The 26,398-nt window shown below is 42.5% G+C and overlaps 1 protein-coding gene across 4 annotated transcripts in view; it reads right to left on the bottom strand.

Moving 5' to 3' along the window:
• FAM107B (family with sequence similarity 107 member B) overlaps nt 1-26,398 on the bottom strand; it is a 224,793-nt gene that overhangs the window by 65,292 nt on the left and 133,103 nt on the right. The window contains exon 1 of one of the 4 annotated variants that reach the window (XM_041766455.1): nt 6,016-6,076. The exons of 2 other annotated variants lie outside the window; for them this stretch is intronic. The gene's annotated coding sequence lies outside the window, so the exon portion shown is untranslated. Of the gene's footprint in view, nt 1-6,015; nt 6,077-26,398 lie in introns of those variants that run through there. One more of the 4 variants, XM_041766456.1, reaches the window with a different exon arrangement.

The raw sequence follows: 26,398 nt of genomic DNA, 5'->3' as shown, positions 1-26,398 counted from the left end.
GAACATAAAGGATGATGCAACTGATTTTCACCATCCTTCTCTGCCTCCTCTGCCTTCAAAGATCCACCCCTGTCCTAACGGGGTGGCCCGGGTGCCACAGAACCACAGGGGAGTCCCTCAAATGACAACTTAGAGTTATGAGGCCCTCCACCAGCTATAAAGCATGCGAGCTTCACCTCACCCTCAAGACAGCTCTATGAGGTAGGCAAGGGTGATTGATTTACCTCCAGTTTACAGATGAGAAAGTAGAAAAACAGAAATAAATGACCCACTCAAAAATCATACTACTAAGAAGCTTGCATTTAGGATTCTTAAAAATTTAAAAACCTAGGTGTCTCTCTCTCTCTCTGTCCCCCCACACACTATATTACTCTGTGCATCCATTAAAAACAGCAAGAAAAATAAAGACCACAGCTTTAGCTATTTTAAATGACATTAAGTTATAAGGGAAATGAATATTGTAAAGTCTTTCTACATATACATATCCACAATGACATTCTTAACTTCCTGGAAATTTGAATTCATCCACATGAGACATTCATAAGTAACTTCTGATTATTTACACTACAGGAAGTTTATTTTTTATTTATTTTTTATTCTTTTAGATTCTATTTATTTATTCATGAGAGACATAGAGAGGCAGAGACATAGGCAGAGGGAGAAACAGGCTCCCTACAGGGAGCCTGATGTGGGACTCGATCCCAGAACCCTGGGATCACACCCTGAGTTGAAGGCAGACACTCAACCACTGAGTCACCCAGGCGTCCCTAACACCGCAGTTTATAATAGAACTGTCGTTTCATAAGCTCATTAGCATGCAACAGGCCCAGGTACCTGAAAAACTTGGATAAAATGTGAGTTTTCATCTTACCTCTCATGGAGTATGCTCCATGCAGCGCCCCATAGGTGCTCCAGGGCAACCCAAGTGGGCATTGACAGCAAAGAGGATAATCAAGAACGCTCCAAACCACATGCACCTACGACCAGCCAGGAAGCAGACAGCTGGTCCATAACCTGCATTTTCTCAATCCTGTTTTTGGAGGAGACTTCACAACACATACTCACCCCAGAAGGCTACGTAGGCTAGGCATCCCCTCTATTTAAGACTTGTGGGCCTAACTCATGATACAGAAGCATAAGCAGGAAAAAGCACTGTGTACAGCCCAGAGGCCTCTGTTGTTTCATGGCCTCTAAAGGTGGGGGAAGGGTGCTTTTTTTTTAATAGGCGTATCCTTTTACACCGCAGAACCCCAAGACTTTGGGGTGTAGGTGGAACATGACTGTCACTAGACCATGCCTCCCTCCCACTTCCCCACCTAGCACCACCACAGAGCAGACTATGGCCGTGCTTCACAAATGCTTGGTGCCCACTGCTTCCCCTCCACTGAAATCTTTGGTAACACAGCTAACGCGGTCACCTAGTGCTAAAGCAAATTTCTTCCTTTTTCTTTTTTTTCGTTTTTTTCCTTCTTTACTTCCTTTTTCTGAACCTCTCCCCTTCGTTCTCCTGCCCACAGTTCACCAGACCTTGAAAAACATGTAGTTAGAATTCCCACAACTTCCCCCACAAACCCCATCTTATCTTCTCATCTGTCCAGAACGTCTGGTGGGCACACCTGTAGCCAGCTACCCCCATCCTCCCGGATGACACCAGCCCTCGGCTCCTGGGAAGACTTCGGAACAGCTCAGGACCAAAAGGCCCCACCACAACTGGTTTCCAAGGGCCATCAGCTGTGACGTCTATGTCCAGCAAGAACACAAGAACAATACCAGAGTTTCTCTCTCTCCTGGATTCCACACTACAGACTGCCCCAACCTCGAGGCAGCCACACTTGAGACAAAAATGAATAGTCCTCTTCCTGTGTTCAGCTACGCCCCTGCCACCAGACTCTTAAACTGATCAGCCCTGAGCAAATGACACTCATTTCCCTCCCACGCCTCTCCCGGGCCTTCACCTTTGAATCAGAAACCCGACCCCTTAGCTTTAGCTGTGATTTACATCATACTCTCAGATGCCTTAATTCACAGCCCTTACCATGACTGTCAGTAAACAACTTTTTAAGAAATTTTCTAAAAGATTTTGTTTATTGGGGGGAGGGAGGGGCATAAGCAGGTGGCAGTGGGGAGGGCAGAAGGAGAGGGAGAAACAGATTCCCCCACTGAGCAGGGGAGCCTAACCCAGGGCTCAATCCCAGGATCCCAAGCTCATGACCTGAGCTAAAGGCAGAGGCTTCACTGACCCAGGAGCCGCAGTCATTAAACAACTTTTGTGTCATCTTGTGAGGTTCTTTAAATACTGTCCACACCTACCCTGCCATGAGGACATGAACCCCCCCATCAGTCTTGTCAACTGCAATACACCCCATGCTAGGCCAATCCCCGGGCACAGAAGAGGCTCTATGTGAATGTCTGTTAAATGAAGGAGTGAATGAAAAGCAAAAGCTCCCCCACCAGTCTTAGAAACAGCCGCTATTTACCATGGCTAAATGGCAACCTACATCAGCTTGCGAAATTATTTATTTTATTGATGCGAAATGAAATAAATAATATCAGGTGGGTAAAAGCTCCAATTCCTTTTCAGCTGATTCCCTAAGTATTGAGCATAAGGAAAAATTCAGATAGATAAGGCCCAGCACTTTCAGCACTCGGAACGAAAAAGGGAGAAAAATGACTTGCCTTCACAAAGGAAAAGCAAAAATAGGCCAAGATAAGACAAGGAAATTATACAAGAAAATGAAGCCTCATCAGGACATCCCAGCACTACATGGCCCTGAGCTGTGCACAGACTTCTCGTCAGCACCAAAGCTTCCCCAAAACACACGCCCAAAATGAGTTGCAAAAATGGGCCAGTGCCCACAGCTACTTTCTCTAGACTCACTCCCCAACATATATGGGGACTTCTACCAATGCCTGAAATCTAGAGCTTACTAAACCAAATGTCCTGACCCATTTTTAAAAACATTCTGCACACAGAATCCTGGAGAGAAGAAAGTGCAGACAAGACATCATGAATAACACGAAAGCCACATTACTAATCTACTGGGGTCCCTCTTTTCAGAGAAAAATCCTCCACCCCGCAACCACTCCCAAAGAAAATCAGTGTAAATCTTTTCCACCTTTACTTGTGACATTTTAAACAATTAAGAAAACAAAGATAAGGATAAGAATATCCAGCCTACCACAGCTGAGGAAGAGGATTTCTCATAGAACTTCTCTAAAACACAAACCAGGCCTACTTTTAAACACCTGAAGAATGGATTCTGCGGTCCATCGGGGCAAGAGGCTGGCCATCACAAACAGCCATAGCCAAGTCCATGACACTGGGCCACTCCCAAACTTTTCTCTCCTCCCCACGAAGCAACATTATAGAAAAAAGGCAAAGCTACTCAACTCTGACCTCTATTCCAGGTGGGTTTACGTTGCTTACACTGTTGTCCAAGGCCACAGGACGGTTGAAAATTAGTATCTAAAAATTCTGATGTTTTTCGAGTTTCTTTTGACTTTTGCATGTGGCAGGATCCCCTTGTTTCTGAAGGAACACTGATCATTACAGCCCACTACATACTTTGCACCATATACTTCACATGCTGACTTAGAAGTGTCTACTGCATGGCAAAAGCTCCCTGTATGCATGTACGCAGATTAAGGAGCCCCAAGTCAGGAACAGGAACAAAGATTGCACCTAATAGAATAAGACCACAACTTCCTTCTGGGAAATTCTAACTTCGAAGAGTATTGCATCATCCTCATGATCAATCTACTTCCAGTTGTCTCCAAGACCTCTACACTTAGCACGGAGTAATGAAGATGTCCAAAAATTTTACAAGTGGAAACTGGAGAAATGAAATGTCCGAAGATTTTACAAGTGGAAAATAACGTCGGTAATAACAAAAGCATTCAATGACAAATCTATGGTTGAATAATGTGTTGTTTTCTGGCTTTTTTTTTTTTTTTTTTTTAACAGAACACAGGCACTTGAAACCACTCACTACTCAGGGAAATTTTTTTTTTTAAATGTTCGGAAGTAAACATGTTATCTGGCTATCAAATCTCTGTCATTCCGTGTTCTACAAAAAGGGTGCCTTTCCATCACATATTTCTCATAAATCACAGAATTTTACTTTTTAAATATTTTAAAAGCTGAAATATTTATTTTCTTAAAAAATGATCAATCTAAAACTCCTGAATTCGAAAGAACAGTCCCTAAAACTTTTCTGTCGGTTCATTCTTCCAAATTAAGTGGAAAGCACCTGTTTTTTTCCTATTTCTTCCCTTCTCCCTTTTGTGCAGGTAGTTATTTGTTAGGCTATAAGAAAATACTATTCAGGGATCCCTGGGTGGCACAGCGGTTTGGCACCTGCCTTTGGCCCAGGGCGCGATGCTGGAGACCCGGGATCGAATCCCACGTCAGGCTCCCGGTGCATGGAGCCTGCTTCTCCCTCTGCCTGTGTCTCTGCCTCTCTCTCTGTGTGTGACTATCATAAATAAATAAATAAAAATTAAAAAAAAAAAGAAAATACTATTCAGACAACTTGTTGGTATTAATCCTATGTGAAAAGTGGCAAACCACTTCTGTAGACTATGGTTATTAGATGTATTTCAGTCTGATGTGAATGGTAAAGACTAAGAATCTGTAACTCCTTCCTTTATTCACACACACACACTCTCTCTCTCCCTCACACAATCACGCTGTGGCTGCCAAGCCATGAATCAGGCTAAGATGCCTTCAACCTCTGGGTGTGTTTGGGTGGTAGACATAAGTGACCTTCTTTTCTGTGTTCTTTTCAATTTTATAATACACATACATAATTCTATAATTAAAAGTTTTAAACCTGAAACTAGGAACACTAAGGAATCTCCAGACAGGCACCCCAAATACTATGTCACCTTGAAGCTACTTGGACAGCTAACATCTCCAAAGTAATGGCCCGGGGAACATGGTCAAAGAAGAAAACATACCTGTAAGCAAGAAAGGTAAAGTCTAACAAGCCTCACTTCATTTTTCTGTTATTTCCCTTAAATATCACACTCATTCTAATCAAATAACTTTGCTCTACTGATTTTTTTTCTTTTTTTTCTTTTTTTTTTGAGGAAGGAAGGGTATGGTGTATTGCCTCAGAGATTAACATCTGCAATTTATCGTCTCAAACAGGATTGCTTTTCACATTTCAGAAGGGGCTGTTACCATGCCCGAGGCAGCATGTCAAAACTTGGCCATACGCAGCCGTGCCATCCCCAAGGGACCCGAAGGGAGAAATTAACGGGAACCCAATTTTCAGGACTTCTTGGGCTGCAGACGCCACCCAATATGCTGGGGTGACTGCAAGGGAAGGGAGCGTAAAGGAGTCAAAAATGGAAAAGTTACTACTTGCAGACTGTTGGGCAACAGGGCGCCGGTCACCGTTAAAGCGGCGGGGCAAGCCCCCCGCGGCCCCTCCTTTGTCTGGCCAGGCCCCGGCTCGCGGCGGCCCCGCAGCCGGCTGCGACCCCCCCCCCCGGGCGCGCCCGCAAAGCGCGGGGCCGACGGGGCGCCGGGGCTCGGCATCTGGCCGCGCATCCCGCCGCAGGCAGGCGGGCGGGCGAGCAGGCGGGCGAGCGGGCGGGCGGGCGGGCAGTGTCTCTCCATTTTCAGGGCCGACGAGGCAACAATAAGCCGAGCTGAGCGGCCGCCCGGGCTCCCCTTCCTCGCGGCGCCCCCCGCCCCCCCGCGCCCCTCGGGCCGGGGGCCACGCGCCAGCCCCGCCCCGCCCCGGCCCCGCCCCCGGGCCCCCCGCGGGCTCCCGCACGCCCGTCGCCCGTCGCCCGTCGCCCGTCTCCCCGCGCCCGGCGCGTGTCCGTCCTCCGGCGCACGCAGGGGCCCCCGCCCCACCGCCCACGCCGCGCGGGCGCCGGCCGCCGTCTCCGCCCGGGGTCCCTCGGGCCGGGGGTCGGGGCTGCGCGCTCTCCCCGGGGCGGGCACCCGCCTCCCGAGCTCCCAGTCTTTGTGTGCAAAGTAAGTGCGGGCGGCGAACCTACCTCGGCGCGCTCACAAAGGCGCGCGGCTCCCTCCCCGGCGCTCGCTGCGGGCGGCCGCGGCGGCGCCCAGCGGCCCGGCTTCTCAGGGCGGCCCCGAGGCGGCGCGGGCGGCGGCTCCGACTGCGGCGCGGCCCGTCCGGCGCAGGGCGGCTCTTTCACACCCCGCGGCCCCGCGCGTCCGAATTAAGCGGCGGGGCGGGGCGGGGCGGGGCGGGGCGAGGGGCGGGGCGAGGGGCAAAAAAGTCCGAGGATTCGGTTCCGAGAGGTTCCCCTTCTGCTGTTTGGGTCCGGTTGGCTTCAGGCACTTGCAAAGAAGAGAGGCAATGTTGGAAGGAAAAAAACCCTAAGTGTCACCAGATGAGAGAGAGAAATGGGGACTGGAAGGTGGCGGGAGTAGGGTCAGGAAGCCCACAGTGAAAGGCCTTTCTCTCCCTCCCTCTCCTCCCCCGTCTCACGTGCTGGGCTGGTGGGTGTCCGGCCTCCATCCCCAATCCATGCTTGTGAGGCTTAGCGAGGCTGTCCCCGTTGAAATCCTGAAAATACGTCACAGGAGAAAACTCAAAAGGAAGAGGAAGCAGATTTGTACTATTTGTATAAATTTACTGTCAAACCAGGACTTCAAACCCAGTGACCTGGAAATTTACTCCTATTCCTTCCCTGTCCCAAATCATCAAAGAGTCATTGGGGATTTAATTTGTGCGCCAGGAGGAAATGTTTGTCTCACCTCCTTTTTACCCCCTCTCTGATTTTCCTTATTTACAGCTCTCGTACGGTAAATTGCTTCTCTGCCCAACCCTAAGACTCTCAGATTACCATGTACCTGAATCAGGACATAGAACAAAAAAAAATATCTAATTCAGAGTAGCAAAGGAGGACAGCAGGTTGGTGGATTTTAGATCAAAACCTTTTTAATTTTCTTGGCAACAGATGAATGAGGTGTTTTTTTTTTGTTTTGTTTTATGATAGTCACAGAGAGAGAGAGAGAGAGAGAGAGAGGCAGAGACACAGGCAGAGGGAGAAGCAGGCTCCATGCACTGGCAGCCTGATGTGGGATTCGATCCTGGGTCTCCAGGATCGCGCCCTGGGCCAAAGGCAGGCGCCAAACCGCTGCGCCACCCAGGGATCCCTTGTTTTGTTTTTTAATTGGGAAATCTTTCTGACTAAAACAGCTTGGGTCATTATCACAAAGAACAGTCATATCAATTACGGATTTTGGTAAACGAATAACTTAACTCCAAAGATGCTCTAAAGCCACAAGCCCTAAATGGCCTGACCAGCCCTAGATCCCTGAAGCCCACTGAGGGGTGGAATCACTTGATACAGGATTTAGAGAGAAAGCAGCTCCTTCCCAGCCCGAGAAACTGTCGTGTGAACTTTATCCATAGGGTTTCCTACATATCTTTCTTTTCTCCCAGTCCTTGCATTGTATTGTTTCTGTAACTAACAAAGGGTCTACCAGTCGCCAAACCAGAACCTGGGATCCAGCCCAGGATCCTAGGACCTGATAGAGCTGATAGAGCCAATCCCAAGTCTTCGGAATCCTGCAGGAGGCCTAGATGCCCACCTCTCCATCCCACTAACACTGCCATAGTTGGCCTTTGGTGTCAGTCATCACACTGGCCTCCCAACTGACCCCAGCTTCCAGTCACACACAATTTTTTCCTCCAAACTGCTTCTCAGTGAACTTCCAAGTGCAAATCTGCTCAGGTTAAAACCCTTCAACAAATACCCAATTCCTACTACATAATCAAGTCCAAGCCCCTTGCTATAGTACCCCATAAGGTAGTATACTTTTTGATATCACCTGACCTCTCCCATGTGTCCTTCTTACATCCCCCAGACAACCAGAGAGCTTCACTCAACCAGAGTGCTATATTTGCTGAATGACCCTGCTCTGTGAATATAAGGACTGGAGGAAGAGCCTGTTATGCTCTTCCGCACACCTCCCCTCTGCCTAGCATACCTTCACCCCACTCCACCCCCCAAGGTTCCTCTCCTCTCTGAGGCCCAGGTTCCTCTGAAAAGACTTCCCTCATTTGCTCAAACTGGATGGATCTTCTCTCCCATCTCATGCCTGGCACAGCCTGGTAATTATTGTGCTTTACAGTAAATATATGTCCTCCTTTTTTAAAAAAAAGATTTTATTTATTTATTCAAAGGTTTGTCTTTGAAAAAAAGGAGACACAGAGAGAGAAGCAGAGATGTAGGCAGAGGGAGAAGCAGACTCCTCTTAGGGAGCCTGATGCAAGACTCCATCCCAAGACATTGGGATACTACCCTGAGCCAAAGGCAGATCCTCAACCACTGAGCCACCGAGGCAACCCAATATATGTCCTCCGTGAACTGAGTTTATGCTTGATACATATATCTTTACACCCTCATGCTTAACATAGTTAGGAATTGAATTGTGTTCCCTCCCCCCGCCCCCAACAAATTCATATGTTGAAACCCTAACCCTCAATGTGACTATATTTGGAGATAAGGCCTTTAGGGAAGTAATTAAGGTTAAATGAAGTCATAAAGGTAGGGACCTAATCTGGTAGAACTGGTGACATTACAAGAAGAGGAAGAGACACTAGAGACTTCTCAGAGAAGAGGTCATGTGAGGACATAGCCAAAAAAAAGCAACCATGTGCAAGCCAAGAAGAAGCCTCATCAGAAACCAACCCTGCCAGCATCTCATGGACATCCAGCCTCCAGAACTGTGAGAAAATAAATGTTGTTTAAGCCACTATCATGGCAGCCTGAGCATGCATTAAATTCTAGATTCTAACCTTGGAAAAGCACTAACCCACCAGTGAGCCTGTAATGTCCCCTTCTAGCAGCCTGAAGCAAACTTCTAAGATGCTAGGACAGCGGGTAGAGTGTCTGGATGTGAGAAGCGACCACATAGCATTTCCTCTGCCCTCTGAGAGGAATATGTAGCTCATTCCATAGCCTGAGGTATAAATGCCCACAGATTCTTAGCCATCACTAAGATACAAGCCTACCCTTGTATCACAAAACATAATTTAAACAAAAACATTAAGAGGAGATGAAATATATCTTTGAACTTCTTGAGTCAAAGCCTTCTTAAAAGAAAAGACACCAATACCCACTTACTGAATCTACTGTTTTGGGCTGAATATTTCACATTCTGGGAACCTTAGGGGAATTTTAATCCAGGTAGGATCAAGTATCCAGTTTGGTTTGGGGCACTTATGGATAGAGCTCAGAAGTAAAAACTTTAAGGTTAAGAACTAGAGTGATATTTATATTTGTACCCATACCATCTACCAACAGTGCCCAGAATATAGTGGGTGCATGGTAGATGTTTGTAGAATGAATACATTTAGATTTTCAGGGCACTAGTAGACTTCCCAGGGTTATGCCAGGTCACACCAACTCTCAGCCCAGGTATTATGTTCTACAGATTCCACATTCTGGATGTGGACAGGACTCCAAGAAATGTCAGTGGCCTAGGCACCTCCTGTGCTCTGCTTGGGTTTCTTGCTCCTGGGATGACATGGATTATCAGGCGACAGACATCAAGGGCCTTTCATTTGCTTTCTTTTTTTTTTTTTTTTAAGATTTTATTTATGTATTCATGAGAGACAGAGAGAGAGGCAGAGACGCAGGCAGAGGGAGAAGCAGGCTCCATGTAGGGAGCCCGACACGGGACTCAGTCCTGGGTCTCCAGGATCAGGCCCTGGGCTGAAGGCCATGCTAAACTGCTAAGCCACCGGAGCTGCCCCACTTGCTTTCTCCAAATACAATATGAAGAAAATACTCCTCTGAAGGGTTGAGTCACTTAATATGTTGGTCATAGAGTCCCTAACCTGACATTACTAGAAAACGTGGATGATAATTTCCTATCCTATAACACTTACCCACAAGGTCACCCATGCACTCAACTTTAACCTCATTGTTGCTTTCACATCTAGAGGCCTTTTAAAGTTATTCCTAAGGAAAACTGAAGAAAGCAGTGATGAACATCTGGGGCATGAAGTAAAACAACGCAAAGCAATTTGGAATAAGATGTTCTTTAGCTCCTACTTGGTCACTTTTCCCTATGTATAGTCTTGAAATTGTTCCTTTATGCCCTACCTATTGTCCTGAAGAGCTCCAGAGAGATGAGAAAGGTTTCACAGTGCCGTGAAGGCTGGAAATTCATTTTATGTGTATACTCTTTTGTATCTTAAATTTTGTACTGTGTATGCGGACATTCAAATAGATAATCCATTAAAAAAGAAATAAAATTTTAGGGGCACCTGGGTGGCCCAGTTGTAAGCATCCAACTCTTGGTTTCAGCTCAAACTGTGATCTCCCCATTGGAAGATCAAGCCCTTGTCAGGCTCCACATTCGGCGAGGAATCTTGTTTTCCTCTCTCCCTCCGCCTCTCTCTCTCTCTCTCTCTCTCTCTTTCTCCCCCTCTTTCTCAATCTCTCCCTGAAATAAATAAATCTTTAAAAAAAATAAAATTTTAATTTTAAAATAGTATTGTAAAAGTCATGTTCTTTAATATCTGTATCAGTGAACGATTACTGTAGAATAAATTACCTTAAAACTTAGTAGATAAGAATGAATGATTTGCTCACAATGCTAGGGTCTGGCAACGTGGACCACACTCAGCTGGGATTAGCTTCTTTCTGCTCCATTTGGTTTTAGCCAGGCTCTGTCACGTGTTTGACGTCCGTTGGGAGGCCTGCCAGGGCCCAGCATGTCCCCAGTGGCCTCAAAGTCCAGATGTTACCTAGAGCTGTTACATGGGTGCCTCAGATGCCCTCCACATAGCCTCTCAGCAGGATCCCTGAGACTTCCTCACGGGGCAGCTGTGTCCAAGAGGGTGAAAGAGGAAGCAGTAGGGCCCCAGGAGGTCTAGCCGCCAGGTCATTCTGTGACATTCTAGCATTCAAAAATAGCACAGAGCCAGCCCTAATCCGAGGTTCAGGGAAATAGCCAACACCCCTTGATGGTAAAAGCAGTGGTCACATTACATAGGGACCTGAGCACCCAGATCCAAGGATAGGAGGAATTGTGGCCATCATCCCTGCAAAGAATCTTCCCCCAAGTTGGAGTTGAGGAACCAGAGTGGAGGGTAACTGTGACAACTGAGAATGGTAGTCTCAAGGGATATCATTCTGATTTATAAACAAGTCAAAAGCCACCTGCAACTGAACATAAAGCTCATAATAACAGGTTCCATAAATTGGTACTGGCTTCATGTCCTGAATTGATAGATCAGAGTAAATACTTGATTTCTGTTTATTTGTTTTTGCTTTCAAGTAAGAATGAGACTAGAGGTAAAAATAGCGTTAAGGTCTCTAAACAAGCTAAGCTTAACCAAATTCCACACCAGTGTATTAGTTTTCTCTTGCCACATAACCAACTACTACAGACTTCGCAACTTCAGACAGTACCCATAGATCAACTCATCTTCACTTTCTTCAGGGATGGCCTGGCTGGGTTCTCTGCTCAAGGTCCGCCCCCCCCCATGCCAAAATCAAGAACTTGGCAGAGCCCATGGCTCATCTCATCTGGACTGCAAAGGTCCTCTTGGCAGAATGCAGTTCCTCGTTTGTCCAGTTTGTCCAGTCTGTATGACCAAGGTTAAGGTTTCCTTGTTGTTTCCTTTCTGGCTGTCAACTAAGATCCACTCTCAGATTTTAAAGGCTGTCCATGTGCCTTACCATGGGGCTCTTTCCATTATCAAGTTGGCAAAGACACATCAAATCCTTCTCATACTTCCTATCTCTGCCTCCCTTAACCTCTATCTCCCTCCATCTCTGCTCCTAGACTCTTTTACAGTGCTAGTTGTGATTAGGCCAGCCTGACCCAGATCACCTCCCTATCTTAAGGTCAATGGGCTTGAGACCTTCCTTACCTCTGCAAAATCACTTCACAGCATAGCTAGATGTATGTACCTTTTAAAATTAGTAGGTTCTAGGAAGGATCAGATGAAAGACCCAAGTCAAAATGAATGTGCTGTAAACAACATCATGAGGTCTTACATCAAAATAGCCTCTTTGCATGAGCATTTGTGAACAAGAGTGGAGCCACTTCATTAAATATGCTAATAGGACCAATAATAAAAATGAATTTTATCCCCTTTAGTAGTGAATCTGCTACAAAGCATTTTGCAAACTCTACAACAAAGCTATAATTTGTAGTGTAACTAAACCCCTGCCCTTTCTAAGGAGTTTAAGAGTTTAACTTCAAATTTTCTAATCAATGTGTTGCCTAAAACGTTTAATTTAGTTTTTACAAAACATTTGCTCTTTGCTATTGATAATTTTAAAATCAGAGGGACTTTATAAAATAGTGATTAAAATCTAACTAAATATAACCTAAGAGGGGCACCTGGTGGCTCAGTCGGTTAAGCATCTGCCTTCAGCTCAGGTCCTGATCCTGGGGTCCTGGGTCCAGCCCCATCTCAGGCTTCTCCCTCTCCCCCTCCCCCTGCTTGTTCATCCTCTCTCTCTCAAATAAATAAATATAATCTTTTAAAAAATATTACCTAAGAATCAAGAGAAACAGCTGTTAGCCACATAAACAACTCCTGAATGATGTGAAGATCTGAGTTTTATGTCTTTTTCCTCACATGAATCCAGCACCAGAAAAGAGGATTTCCTGAGAGGTCTTCCTGTATTTTAAAACAAAAAATCTCTAAAAAGCAAAGAGAGAGAGAAAAACCCTCAAACCCTCATCCTGTCAAAAATATTATATATATATTAATATAATATTAATATATTATGATATCTTAATAGATATTAATGAGTAAACAAACCATCTCATATTTGAGCACAATAAAGATAATTCCTATATGTTTACTAATTCAAATAACTAATGTGTAAAACAAATGGCCAATTCATTGAGAACAATCTACATTTCTCTCCAACTTTCTTTTCTTCTTTCTGAAATGCTTTTCATATACATACATTTCTGTCAGCAGAAAGTATTCCTTTAATGCTTGCATTGGTAATAATGAGTGGAATGTCACTTATATATTCTAATCTACCTTTTAAGCAATGCAGTAACATAAGTTTGTGAAGTAATGGAATAAAGACTCAACTAGGACAGAAGAGATTTTGATCATGGCTCCACTACCAACTCACTTTGTGACTTTGGACAAGATATTCAACTCACTGAAGGCTGTTTCTTCTAGATTTAATGGTTAGTGGTTTTATAGTGATTTATATCCATATCTATATCTGTCTATATCTTCTGTAAACTGGTGGTAACCAGAAGGGAGGTGGGCAAGGGGATGGGTTAAATATGCCATGGGGATTAAGGAGTGCACTTAGTGTTATGAGCACCGGCTGTTGTATGTTAAGCGTTGAATCACTAAATTCTACACCTGAAACTAATATTACACTAAATGTTAACTAACTAGAATTTAAATAAAAACTTGGAGAAACTTATGGCACTTTTATGTACATAGAGACGGACATCACGTTTCTCCTATATGGAAATTTTAGCATTAATGGTATTTCTGCTGCTGTCCAGGCTTTGCTAGATAGGAGACTGCTCTATCCACTTTGAGCTTACAACTAAAGTCCAAACTGCTACTAATGTTAAATCTTGCCAGAGAAGGTTTGCTTATTAACTCTGCTTAGAGAATGGTATCACTCACACATTAGAAATGCTAAGAATTACTGGGCTTTAAAAAATGCTCTTTGGGTGATAACATTCTTTTAGTTGTCCCACTGCAATTTAACATGAATTAAAATTCTAACTAATGTTAGCTTTTGCTGGATTATGTTGATAGAGTTAAACTTTAGAAGGAAAAAGGCGGAGTGAATAACAGGACAGAGTCCTTCTCAGGCAACTGAAGGCAATTTCTGGAAGTGTTTTGTAATTCTGCCTTGTTCACCTCTCAGACAGCACCCTCCTTGCTCAGGACAACCTGCCCTGTCCTAGTTCCAGCTTTCCCTAATGACCACCCTTTTGCAAGTTAACAGCTGAGACACATGGCAAGAAACAGTACTTTGACACGCACTTGCTTTCCCCAGGTCATTTCTCTCTAGAACAACTGCTTGTGCCATCTGCTATCATCCACATCACAGCATAAACAACCACTTAAAAGGGAGAAAAGGAAAGAGAAAGAAAGAAGGAAAGAAAGAAAGAAAGAAAGAAAGAAAGAAAGAAAGAAAGAAGAAAGAGAAGAAAGAAAAGAAAAAGAAGAAAAGAAAGAAAAAGAAGAAAGAGTTGAACAAATAAATATAAGAAATTTTTTCTTTGCAAGACCAATACAATTGACAAATCTCTATCCAAAATGATGTAGGACAAAGACACACAGAAAACAAGTAAAAAAATATTAGGAATGAAAATGCTGAATAAAAAGTGAATACAGAAACACTATGAGCGACTTTATTTGAAAATTTAGACGAAATGGAAACATTCCAACAAAAATACAACCAACTGAGGATTAAATAGGAAATCTGGAGAGTCCCATAAATTCTCAATGAATTGGATGAGCAATTGGAATTTTCTTATGGAATGGGAGGAATCTAGGACTAAGGAAATTGGTTTTATTTACTTATTTTTTAGAAGATTTTATTTATTTATTTGAGAGAGCGAGAGTGAGACAGCATGAGCAGGATGAGGGGCAGAAAGAGAAGCAGACTCCGTGTTGAGCAGGGAGCCTGATGTGGGGCTCCATCCTAGGACTCTGGAATCACGATCTGAGCCAAAGGCAGACACTTAACCAACTGAGCCACCCAGGAGCCCCATATGGAAATTGATTTTAAGAATTATTTGCTAATGACAATTCTTAGCTCAGTTAGAGATCTTCTTAATCTCTTTGAGAGAAAGTTCATCAGTGGGACTAATGAAAAGCAGAACTGGGATCCCTGGGTGGCGCAGCGGTTTGGCGCCTGCCTTTGGCCCTGGGCGCGATCCTGGAGATCTGGGATTGAATCCCACGTCGGGCTCCCGGTGCATGGAGCCTGCTTCTCCCTCTGCCTCTCCCTCTGCCTGTGTCTCTGCCCCTCTCTCTCTCTCTCTCTCTCTTTCTCTGTGACTATCATAAATAAATAAAAATTAAAAAAAAAAAAAGAAAAGCAGAACTGTTTTCACTCCTAACTTCCCCACTTACCATATGCCTGCCACCTTACAAAAAGGACGCTTGATGGTCTTGAACCCACAGACATTAGGAAAATCTTCATTTCCTCTCAGGCCCCACATCCACTTAGCTCACAAAACCAAGCCATTACTTTCCCTATTATTTCTCTCAATTTCCCATTTTCTTCTTCATTTCTATCAAATTCTGCCCGGACCACAGATACTTAATACTCATTGAGTGGACACCCAAGATACTCTTCTCCTTCCATTTGCCCCACACAGTAAACACAGTAAACACTACTGTCCAAGCCATAGCTCCTCCAGTAGGCCACATCTACCAGGCTAATCCAGTGTAACAAATTATACAATGCTTTCACCCTCTAATTCAGAGCATTGGCTTTTCTTTTCTTAAAATTCAGTTACTTCTTTCTTTAAGAAATAGTTTTCTTAAAAATAGAGCTTCCTTATGATTCAGCAATCTCTCTTCTGAGTATATATGCAAAGGAAATGAAATCAGTACCTTGAAGAGATATATGTATTCCACATTCACTGCAATATTCACTTACAATATTTCTTCTTTTATGAGTTTTTTCTGATCTACTGTACTACTTTGGATGATTAATTTAGTTCCTGATTTTTCCTATCTTATCAAAATAGAACTGAATCACAAAGTAAAATTTTTAGTAATTTTAGTAAAAAATTACTAATTTTTAGTAATCATGTGGTTTTAGAATTCATATTTTCTTTTATTGTCCTTATTTACTTTTGAGCAAGTTTGAACTCCCAACGATGGGAAAAAAATCAAATGTTTCACTGTCATAGAGAAGTCATCAAATGACAAAATACAAAATGCTTTGAAGAGTGGCATAGCTTGTATAAGATAAAGATGCTTACTTTGCTTACAGAGAGCCAAATATTACAGTGGTTCAGTTCACAGTCCAACAGATGTGATTATGCGTCTTAGATCCCCTGCTTACCAGCTGAGTGACTTTGGCTAAATTATTCATTTCTCTAAGACTCCGTTTTCTCACTAGTAAGGTGCAGGTTTATTCATTTATTTAACAAATATTTCTCAAGCACATTCTTTGTTCCAGGAACTGTTCTACTCCCTGAGAATACAATAGTAAACAAAACATTAAAAAATCCCTCCCATTATGATATGTATATTCTAAAAGAAGGAATCAAACAGGCGGTAGAAGGAATGAAGGAAGAAAAAAGAAAAATAGAAAAGCATATAGTATACTGATAGCATTCATTATTGCTATGCTATAGAAAAACATAATAAAGCTGAGAAGGGGCTAGAAAGTCATGGTGGGAATTTGTGATTTTAAACAGAATAGCAAGGGAAGGTTTCTCTGGGACAGTGACATTTAGGCAAACACCTGAAGGACATGAGGGAGTTCCTCCTGCAGGCATTTGGAGGACAAACTCTCTAGGCAACTAGAATAACAAATGCAGAGGTCTTGAGGCTGGCACGCATGGCAGATTCCAGGCACAGCAGGAGGCCAGTGTGGCTCTGAGAGCTTGAGTAAGGAGGGATGATAGATGATGAGGTCAGAGAGGCAAGTGGAGGTGGGATGGATAGAGGAACAGAGGATATAAGGCCCTGTAGGCTATTGCAGAGAAAGGCTGGCTTTTTCTCTGAGTAAGCTGGGAAGCCACTGGGAGGTTCAGAGCAGAAGAGAGATCTGGTTTGATGCACATTTTAAAGGGATCACCAAGCTGCTGGGTTGAAAACAGACTGCAGGAGAGCAAATGTGGAAGAGCACTTAGAAGGCTTTCAAGGCGCCTAGGTGGCTCAGTCAGTTGGGCATCCAACTCTCAGTTTTGGCTCAGGTTGTGATTGCATGGGTCCTGAGATGGAGCCCTGCATCTAGCTCTGCAATCAGCAGGGAGTCGGCTTGGCAATTCCCTCTCTCTGCCCCCGCCCCCATGCACATGTGCACTCTCTCTCTCTCAAATAAATAAATAAATCTGAAGGAAGAAGAAGAAGAAAGAAGAAAGAAAAGAAAGAAGAAAGAAGGCTTTTGTATTAATCCAAGAGAGAGAAGGTGGTGCTTTGAACCAGTAATGGGAAATAGCCACATTATAGATACTTTGAAGGTAGAGTCAACGGGATTTGTTAATGGATTATATGTGGAAGAAGAGGGGGGAAAGAGTCATGGGTGACACCCAAATTTTGGCATGAAGACATGAAAGGATGGAATTCCCTTTCTTTAAGAAGGGGAGACTATGAGAGAAACTACTTTGGGAGAGAATATCAGGAGTTCATTTTGGGGTATGCCAAATCTGAGATACCCTGAATGATCTAAAGATACCAACAAGTAGTTGGATATGAGATTATAGCTAAGAGTGATGGGCCAGGCCAGAGCTATAAACTTAAAAATCATCAGCGGGCATATGATACTGAACATGAGATTTCATATATCACCTAGTAAATGACTGAGTTCTGGTCCCTGGGCCACCCCAACATTTTGGGGTCAGGGAGATGCGTGGACACAAGAAACTGAGGAGGAATGGCCAATGAAAAAATGAAAAACAGGATAGTATGGGTCCTGGTGGACAGGTGAGGCCAGTGATTTGAGGAGGAGAGAATGCTCACCTGTCTCAAACACTGCTGGCAGATCCAGGCCCAGGGAGGTGGGGGCTGGGACTTGACTAGTAGATTTATCCACCCAAGCATCACTGGTGGAGCTGTGGGCATGGAAGCCTTACTGGAGGGATTCCAAGAGAGAGTCAAGGATAGGAATTAGAGGCAGCTGGTATAGGCAGTGTTTTTTAGGGAGGGGAATATGGAGCCAAGAAAGGTTCTGTTTGGTTTTGTTTTTAAAAATAGAAGAAATTGGGAATCCCTGGGTGGCTCAGCGGTTTAGTGCCTGCCTTTGACCCAGGGTGTGATCCTGGAATCCTGGGATCGAGTCCCACATCAGGCTTCCTGCATGGAGCCTGCTTCTTCCTCTGCCTGTGTCTCTGCCTCTCTCTCCTCTGTGTCTTTCATGAATAAATAAATAAATAAAATCTTAAAAAATAAAATGGAAGAAATTAGGGGTGCCTGGGTGGCTCAGATGGTAAACCATCTGCTTTTGGCTCAGGTCATGATCTCAGGGTCCTGGGATCAAGCCCTGCATGAGGCTTTGCTCAGCAGGGAGTCTGCTTTGCACTCTCTTTCTCTCTCAAATAAATAAATAAAAATCTTTTTAAAAATGGATGAAATTAATGGCATATTGAGGTCTGTGTGTAATTCTTGGTATGCTCTTTCTAAGCTGATGGGAATGATCCTGTATTGAGAGGATTAGTGATTATCTTTATTGGCCTTCTAAACATTAAACCTTGAGGGAATGCTCTGCTCCAGCCAATTTTCCTTGCACCTGCTCAACACACTAGCTCCCACCTCTGAATCTCATCCATGTTCTTTTCTCTGATAGGAATGCTGTTTCTCTCTTTTAACAGATCCAAATTTTACCAATATATTAAGTTTTAGCTCAAGTCTTGCTTATGTGAGACCTTCCCTAACTTTTGTAATCTGCATTGTTTGCATTTTTTCCTTCTTATAACACTTAGTTTTTCTAACACAATTATTAAGTATCTCTGTGCATCAAGGACTGAGCTAGATTTGGAAGGAGAATAGGTTAAACGAAATAAATGGAAGGCACAGTATCTACACTCAAGAAGCTAACAAACTTATTATCTGTCATACATTACCATTTTTTGTGCATATCTTTTTTCCCTAATTCCCTTGTAGATCTTGGGGGCAGGCAGCATTTTCATCCTCTTGGGGCTTAGCTCCATAAGAGAAGTTATAGATATTTGTTGAATTATATTAAAAATCACTATGATAAAATTACTTAAAGTATTATTATATCACCTCCCAATTATATGAAACAATCACACAAAAAACTTAGCTTAACAGCTTATCTCTTCAAATATTTTCATTTTTTAATTTATTTTTAGTTTTTGTTTTTTTTAGAGAGAGTGCAGGGGGAGTGCAGGAGGGGGGAGGAGCAGAGGGAAAGAAAAAAATCTTTTTTTTAAAGATTTTATTTATTTATTCATGAGAGACACACAAAGAGAGAGAGAGAGAGAGGCAGAGACATAGGCAGAGGGAGAAGCAGGCTCCATGCAGGGAACCTGATGCGGGACTCGATCCCTGGACTCCAGGACCATTTCCTAGGCTGAAGGCAGGCACCAAACTGCAGAGCCACCCAAGGATCCCCAGGGGGAAAAAAAAATCTTAAACAGATTCTGTGCTGAGCGTAGAGTCCAATGGGGCACTCAATCTCACAACTCTGAGATCACAACCTGAGCCAAAATCAAGAGTCAGATGCTTAACCAACTGAGCCAACCAGGTAACCCTCTTAAGCATTTTTATAGTCATTGTTTTAAATCTTTCTAAGATATTAGGTATTTCCCTGCTGTGTTATGCAAAGGTCCTTGGAAACATTATTTTTTTAAAAAAATGATTTCAATCTGCTTGTGGAATGCAGAACTGGGTGTCTTTATTGGGAATTTTGATAAAGCTGAACTTAGGACACATTGCACATTTGCAGAAATAACTGTTCTTAAGACTCGCTTTTATATATAGGAAAAGAATCTGGTTAGCAGTTCTCTGGAGCAATTGGAAACTCGTATTTCAAAAACTATCAAGGCCAATGAAAAGACAAGGGGCATTATCTTAATTGAGATTTCTACAATTCTTCACGCTCTCCTGATGACAGAGAGTAAGCCCGGGGGACTACTAATGAGGTGGGAAATATGAATATGCATGAGCTGGAACCACCCCAAGAACCCTATATAGGGTATTGTTCCTCCCTACATCTGCCTGGCATAGAAAAGTGGAAGGCCCCAGTGAGTATACTGTGGGCAAGTTTGTGGAGATCTTTTGCAAGGCTTCTCGGAGAACACCAAGCTTTATTAAATAAAACAGCCTTAATGAAAAATACACGTGAGTCCCTCATCACAGTCAAAGAGAGTGGGGAAAATACAAAATATAAAATTGACAGAAGATGGTCAGGTGGGCAGATGGGAGCAGGAGGGAGAAGTGAGAGAAGGACAGAGAAAAGGGAGTGAGAAGAGGGAAGAGCAGACTGGGACTCAAGTAGGGTGGGAGGGAAGAAGAGGAAATGGAGAGGCGGGGAGGAAAAGGAAATTGGCAGGGAGAGAGACATGGGATATTTTAAGATTTTTTTTTGAAGGTCAATCCCTGTTTTCACTGTAAATTAAAGCCTCAGGAAACAAACCTTCCTGTTGAGACATGTGTGTGATTCTTGTTATGTTCTTTTTTCTTTTTTAAGATTTATTTATTTATTTATTTATTTGAGAGAGAGAGAGAGAGAGAGCATGGGGGATGGGGGTGAGAGAGGGGCCAGAGGGAGCCAGAGTCCTAAGCAGAGGAGCATGGAGCCCCACCCAGGACTCAAGCTCACCACCCCAAGATCATGACCTGAACTGAACCCGAGTCGGATGCTTAACCAACATCACCACCCAGGTGCCCCTTCTTATTTTCCTTTTAAGCAGTTGCTGCAAATTAAGAGAAGCATATCTGTAAAGAGGGGGCAGTTGCACCTGAAGGTGGGGCCCTCTGGTTTTGATCCCTGGGAAAGACACTGGACTCTTAATCTTGAAAGAAAAAATGAGAGAGAGGACTCCGGTCTTGTTCAGAAAAGGAGTCACGCACTACAGGAGACACAGACTTAAAGAAAAACTGTTGTACATCAAATATGAGTTAACATGAAATTGTATGTTCTATCATGTGAAGCTTAACATATCACAATTTCACATTTGGTAGGAAACATGAAGTCATTTATCTATATTTGAGTGCAGACCAAAGCAGAACAATAAGCCCAGAGCAAGACAGGTGAAAACCAAAAGAAGGTTGTCCTGGTAAGGGAGAGCAGAACACAGCCAGGTCCTGGGAAGGGCTGTCGGGAGAACTAAGTCACGAACATTCAGGGAGATGCTGAGGAAAGAGCCCAAGGTGCACACAGGAGCTGAGGCTGGCAGCCTCACTGCTGTTCAACATGACGGCTTTCCAAATCTGATTTTCTTAAGGGCTGCTCCCTGAAATGATCTGAGGGCCATTTCCCCCAAAGGACAGACCCTGGCTCTTTGGAGATTTCCTTTCTTGATCTCCAGTGGTGGGAAGCAATACTGATGTTTGTCGGTTAATCCTAATATGTATAACAATCTTTGTTAGAAAACTTAATTCCTTGAATTAGAAAAGTTTATAGACAGTTCACCTACAGTGAGATCTCGAAGAATCTTGGGTCCTATTTTTTTAAGTACTTTTGATTTTCAAATGTAGTACCTGAGAATATTTGTGAAAATCAGTTTTATTGAGGTATAATTTACATACAGTAAAGATTACCTTTTTTTAAAAAAGATTTTATTTATTTATTCATGAGAGAGATAGAGAAAGAGAGAGAAGCAGAGACAGGCAGAGGGAGAAGAAGGCAGGGAGCCTGATGTGGAACTCGATCCGGGGTCTCCAGGATCACACCCTGGGCCAAAAGTGGCGCTAAACCGCTGAGCCACCTGGGCTGTCCTAAAAATTACTCTTTTGATAGATGTATGCAGTTATATAACTACCACCACAATTTTGATGGAGAGTATTTTCATCACCTGAGAAAGTCACCTTTTGCTGCTTTGGGATCAGTACGCTTTCCCCACATCTGGTTCCTCTGCTTTTTGCCTTATAGTGATGTTTTTTCCAGAATGTTGAATAAATGGTAGTTTGCAGTCTTCTCTGGGCAGCTTCTTTCACTTAACATCGTGCTTTGAGAACCACCCATGCTCTGGGATGTATCAGGAATTTGGCCCTTTTATTGCCAAGGGGCATTCCACCAGATCGATGTACCACATTTATTCATTCACAATTGATGAAGGTTTGGGTTGTTTCCTATTTTGGAAAAATAAAGCTGCTATAAACATCTCATACAGGTCTTTGTGAGGACATTGTTTTCATTTATCTTGTGTAAATACCTAAGGATGGAGGGGTGCCAGAATGGTGTACTTGGTTAAGGAACTCTTGATTTCAGCTCAAGTCATGATTTCAGGGTCCTCAGATTGAGCCCCACATTGGACTCTGCACTCAGCAGGAGTTGGCTTCAGGATTCTCTCCCTCTTCCCATCTCCCCTGCTTGTTTATGCACACATACTCTCCCTCTAAAATAAATAAATAAATCTTTTTAAAAAATACCTAAAGATGGAATTGTTGGGTTGAATGGTATTCTGAGTTGAAATATGTCCCCTCAAGAGAATGTTGAAATCCTGATCCCCTTTACTTCAGGATGTGACCTTATTTGGAAACAAAGTCACTGCAGATCTAATTAAGATGAGCTCATATTGGATTTGAATGGCCCTGAATCTAAGGACTAGTGTCCTTATAAGAGTAGAGGAGACATATAAACAGAGACACAGAGAGGAAATACTGCAATGGAAGCAGAGATTGGAGCGATGCATCTATAAGCCAAAGAATGCCAAGGATTGCCAGCAAGCACCCATAGCTAGAAGATGCAAGGAAGTATACTCCCCTATAAATTTCAGGGGATCTCGGCTTTACTGACCCCCTGATTTCACCCTTCCAGCTGCCGGAAGTGTGAGACCATAAATTTCTATTGCTTTAAGCCACTCAGTTAGTGATTCTTTATTACAGCAGTCCTAGGAAATTAATACATGTGTTAAGTATATATCTTGCTTGATAGGAGCTGTCATTTGTTTTCTAAAGTGCCTGTATTTACATTCCCACCAGCAATGCACGTGAATTTTGGTTGTTCTACACTGTGTTAGCACTTGGTGTTGTCAATACTTTTTATTTTAGCCATTCTAATAGATGTGCAGTGATAGCTCACTGTGGTTTTAATTTTCATTTCCCTAATGGCTTATGGTGTCAAACCTCTTTTCATGTGCTTATTTGCCACTCATACATTTTCTTTAGTGGAGCATCTGTTCAAATCTTCTATCCAGTTTTTATTGGTTGTGGGTTTTCTTAGTGATCAAGATGTACGAATTTTTTTTTAAGATGTACGAATTTTTTTATCCTTTATTAAGTATATGTCTTGTGAGTGTTTTCTCCCTGTTTGTAACTTCTTTTTTTTAATTTTTTTTTAATTTTTATTTATTTATGATAGTCACAGAGAGATAGAGAGAGAGGCAGAGACACAGGCAGAGGGAGAAGCAGGCTCCATGCACCGGGAGCCCGACGTGGGATTCGATCCCGGGTCTCCAGGATCGCGCCCTGGGCCAAAGGCAGGCGCCAAACCGCTGCGCCACCCAGGGATCCCTCCCTGTTTGTAACTTCTTTTTTTATTTCCTTAACAGTGTCTTCCAGAGAAGTAAAAACTTGAGGTTTCATGTCATATTCATTCATTTTTTTCCTTTTGTGGTTTGTGTTTTTATGTCCTAGCTAAAAAAAACCTTTGCCCAAGCCAACGCCCCAAATACTTTGTTTTCTTCTAGACATTTTTTTAGTTTTTACCTTTACATTTAGATCTATGATCTATTTTTGCATGTGTTGCTAGGTAAGGGTAAGCTTTTTGTTATTGTTTGTGTTGTTGTTTTGGCTTTTGGGTTTTCTGGCCTAAGGATGTTCAATTGTTTCAGCTTCATTTGTTGAAAAAGACTGTTTTTATACACTGAATTACCTGGGTAGCTTTGTGGGAAATCAACAGACTATGTGAGTCTATTTCTGAACTTTCTATTCTGCACCCTGTGCCTATATATTTATCCTTTCATTAATACCATAATATTTTATTTGTCTTGCCTTTGTAGTAAGTCTTAAGTCTTTCACAGGCTGTAAAATCTATTGGTATGAGTCATCCAGCTTTGTTCTTCCTCAAAATTATTTTGGTTATGCTAAATCTTTTGCTTTTACATACACATTTTAGAATCAACATGGTGATTTTTTTCCCAAAAAACTTGCTGAGATTTTAACTGAGATTATACTAAATATATAGATCAATTTGGGAAGAACTGAGATTATCATAATATTTAGTCTTATAGTCCATAAACATGGTATATCTTTCCACTGATTTAATCTTTTCAGACTTTGCTTATCAATGTTTTATATTCTTTGGCATGTGAAACTTGCACATATTTTGTTAAATTTATTCCTAAGTATTTCATGATTTTGATGCTATTGTAAATATTTACAGTTTCAATTGTCCATTATTTGTTGCGAGTGTACAGAAATACAATTGATTTCCTTGTATCCTATGAATGTGATAAACTTTCCTATTAGTTTTCATAGCTGTTTCTGCGAATGCTTTGGGATTTGTAATGTAGATAACCGTGTCATTTGCAATAAAGAGAGTTTTATTTCTTAGGTTCTCTGTGTTTTTTAACTTGCAGTTGCTTCTAGGGGACTTCAGGGGAAGGGGCATGCCTGTGACAAATGAGTAGAATGAGATCCATTCTACATTTCTATGCTTTGAAAGCACACATTAAGCTGTCGCTTACATACATAGACTCATTTTATAATTTTTCTGTTAAACTGTGCTGGTGTCATTTGTGTCTGTGACTGATTCCTACTGCAGACTCCTAGGTTCCAAGCTCTGAAATGTTCAAACTGTAATGCTCACTTTGGATGAACTATTTCCTCTGGTGGGCCACTTTTTAAAATTTATACAAAAATGGAACTTTTTGTGGCTAGACATAAGCCAAATGCCACAGGGCAAGGGGAAATTAAAGCAAGACATTTGATTAAAGAGTTAAGACCAAGGAATCAATGAATGTAAAGGACAAAAAGGAAGCTAATGCTTAGCTTAATTATGCTACAAGTCTATTAAAGGAAACAGATACATGGCCTTGAGAACTCCCCTAGATTCCCAGACTAGAAGCATATGTTGATTTGAAGTTGGAGAAGAGAGAAGGAGAATAAATAAATCCTTCCTTCTGAATGGAAAGATACATATTCTTTGAGTTTTTCTCACATGATATGGGGTGGCACCAGCTCTGCTCCACAAGTTAGTGCTGGAAACAATACAGCACATGAAGAGCAAAAAGAGGAGGATTGATTACACAGGGTGAAAAATACAAAAATATCTTGTAGTTAAGTGAAGATGTGTCAAGACAATGCACACTAACAGTAAAATATATTCAAATTGTTCTGTGATCTCCATGTAGTAGTTTCTCTTCATGCTCATTACATTACATATCTTAAATCCCAGAGAAACAATCCTCTTCTACCCACAAAATTTTTTCATAAAGTAATACCTTGGTTTTTTATCTCAGTTATTTCATAAACACCTGTAATGAAGTGTAGATTTCAACATTCATTCAACAAACATTTGTGCATCCACATAGAGGTCATGCAGTGTTTCAGGAGAATATTAAAATGAGAATATTTTAATAATATTAAGTACAAATATGGAGACATTAGAAATGAGGTCACTGCCCTCAAGAAGCTCACAGTCCAGTGGAGGAGATAAACAAGCAAACCAGTTATGAAGTAATAAAATGTTGTGATGGGCAAACAGGTAGGAACTAAGATGATATTTTTAATCCAGACTTGAGAGGAGAGTCAGAGGAAGCTTTCAGAAGGATACGGCACACAGGAAGTATGTTAAAGGATCTGTACACTAGGAAACCTCTTAGTGGCTATTGGTTCAGGTAGATGGCCAATTGATCAGTGCAGGAAATATGTGCCAGGGCAAGGGCAGGACTCCTTTTCCTGTGTCTGAGGGCCCGAGCATCCCAGACCACACTCCTGGCCTCTGTCCCAGGCTCCCACCTCTGCTGAGGAAGGCATTCCCTCCCCATGACCTCACCAGAAACTGTCCCCTCCTCGGCTCAGAACTTTCCACCACAAAATTCTTGGTCGACAGCTGCCCCTCCGGCAAACGGAGGGTGGGCACGTTACGACGGGTGTCCTCTGAGTCACAGCGGGAACCCTGCTTCGGGCCCGCATTATCTCCAGAAGCTGTCTGGCTCGGCGCAGGCTTCTTAAATGTTTGCAGATTGCAAAACAGCAAACAATATATTTTTTATCCAAAAAAAAAAAAAAAAAAAAAAAAACCTGGTTCAGGTAGATGGCCAATTGATCAGTGCAGGAAATCACATAAAAATAGTCTTTTGCCTTCCACACTTAATTTAATGTAAACATATATTGGGTATTTGTTTACTCATTGACTTGATTATAGGGTGAAGTTTTCCTTCTAAATATAGGTCTTCCAATGGGATTTCCCTTGACATTTTTTTCCCCTGCATAAATTATACCTACAATGCATTAACAACACAATTTCCAATTTGTTTCTTCAAATGGGAGCAAGAATATGAAGAGAGTTGCAAAGCAATCTAAGTAAAGAAGACTTCTTAATTTTTACTACTTTGCTTGTCTTATTTCTC

Source organism: Vulpes lagopus, chromosome 8 (genome assembly GCF_018345385.1).
Source record: "Vulpes lagopus strain Blue_001 chromosome 8, ASM1834538v1, whole genome shotgun sequence".
In the NCBI taxonomy this organism is placed as follows: Eukaryota; Metazoa; Chordata; class Mammalia; order Carnivora; family Canidae; genus Vulpes; species Vulpes lagopus.
Note: the sequence above shows the minus strand (reverse complement) of the source record. Positions and strands in the feature narration are given on the sequence as shown.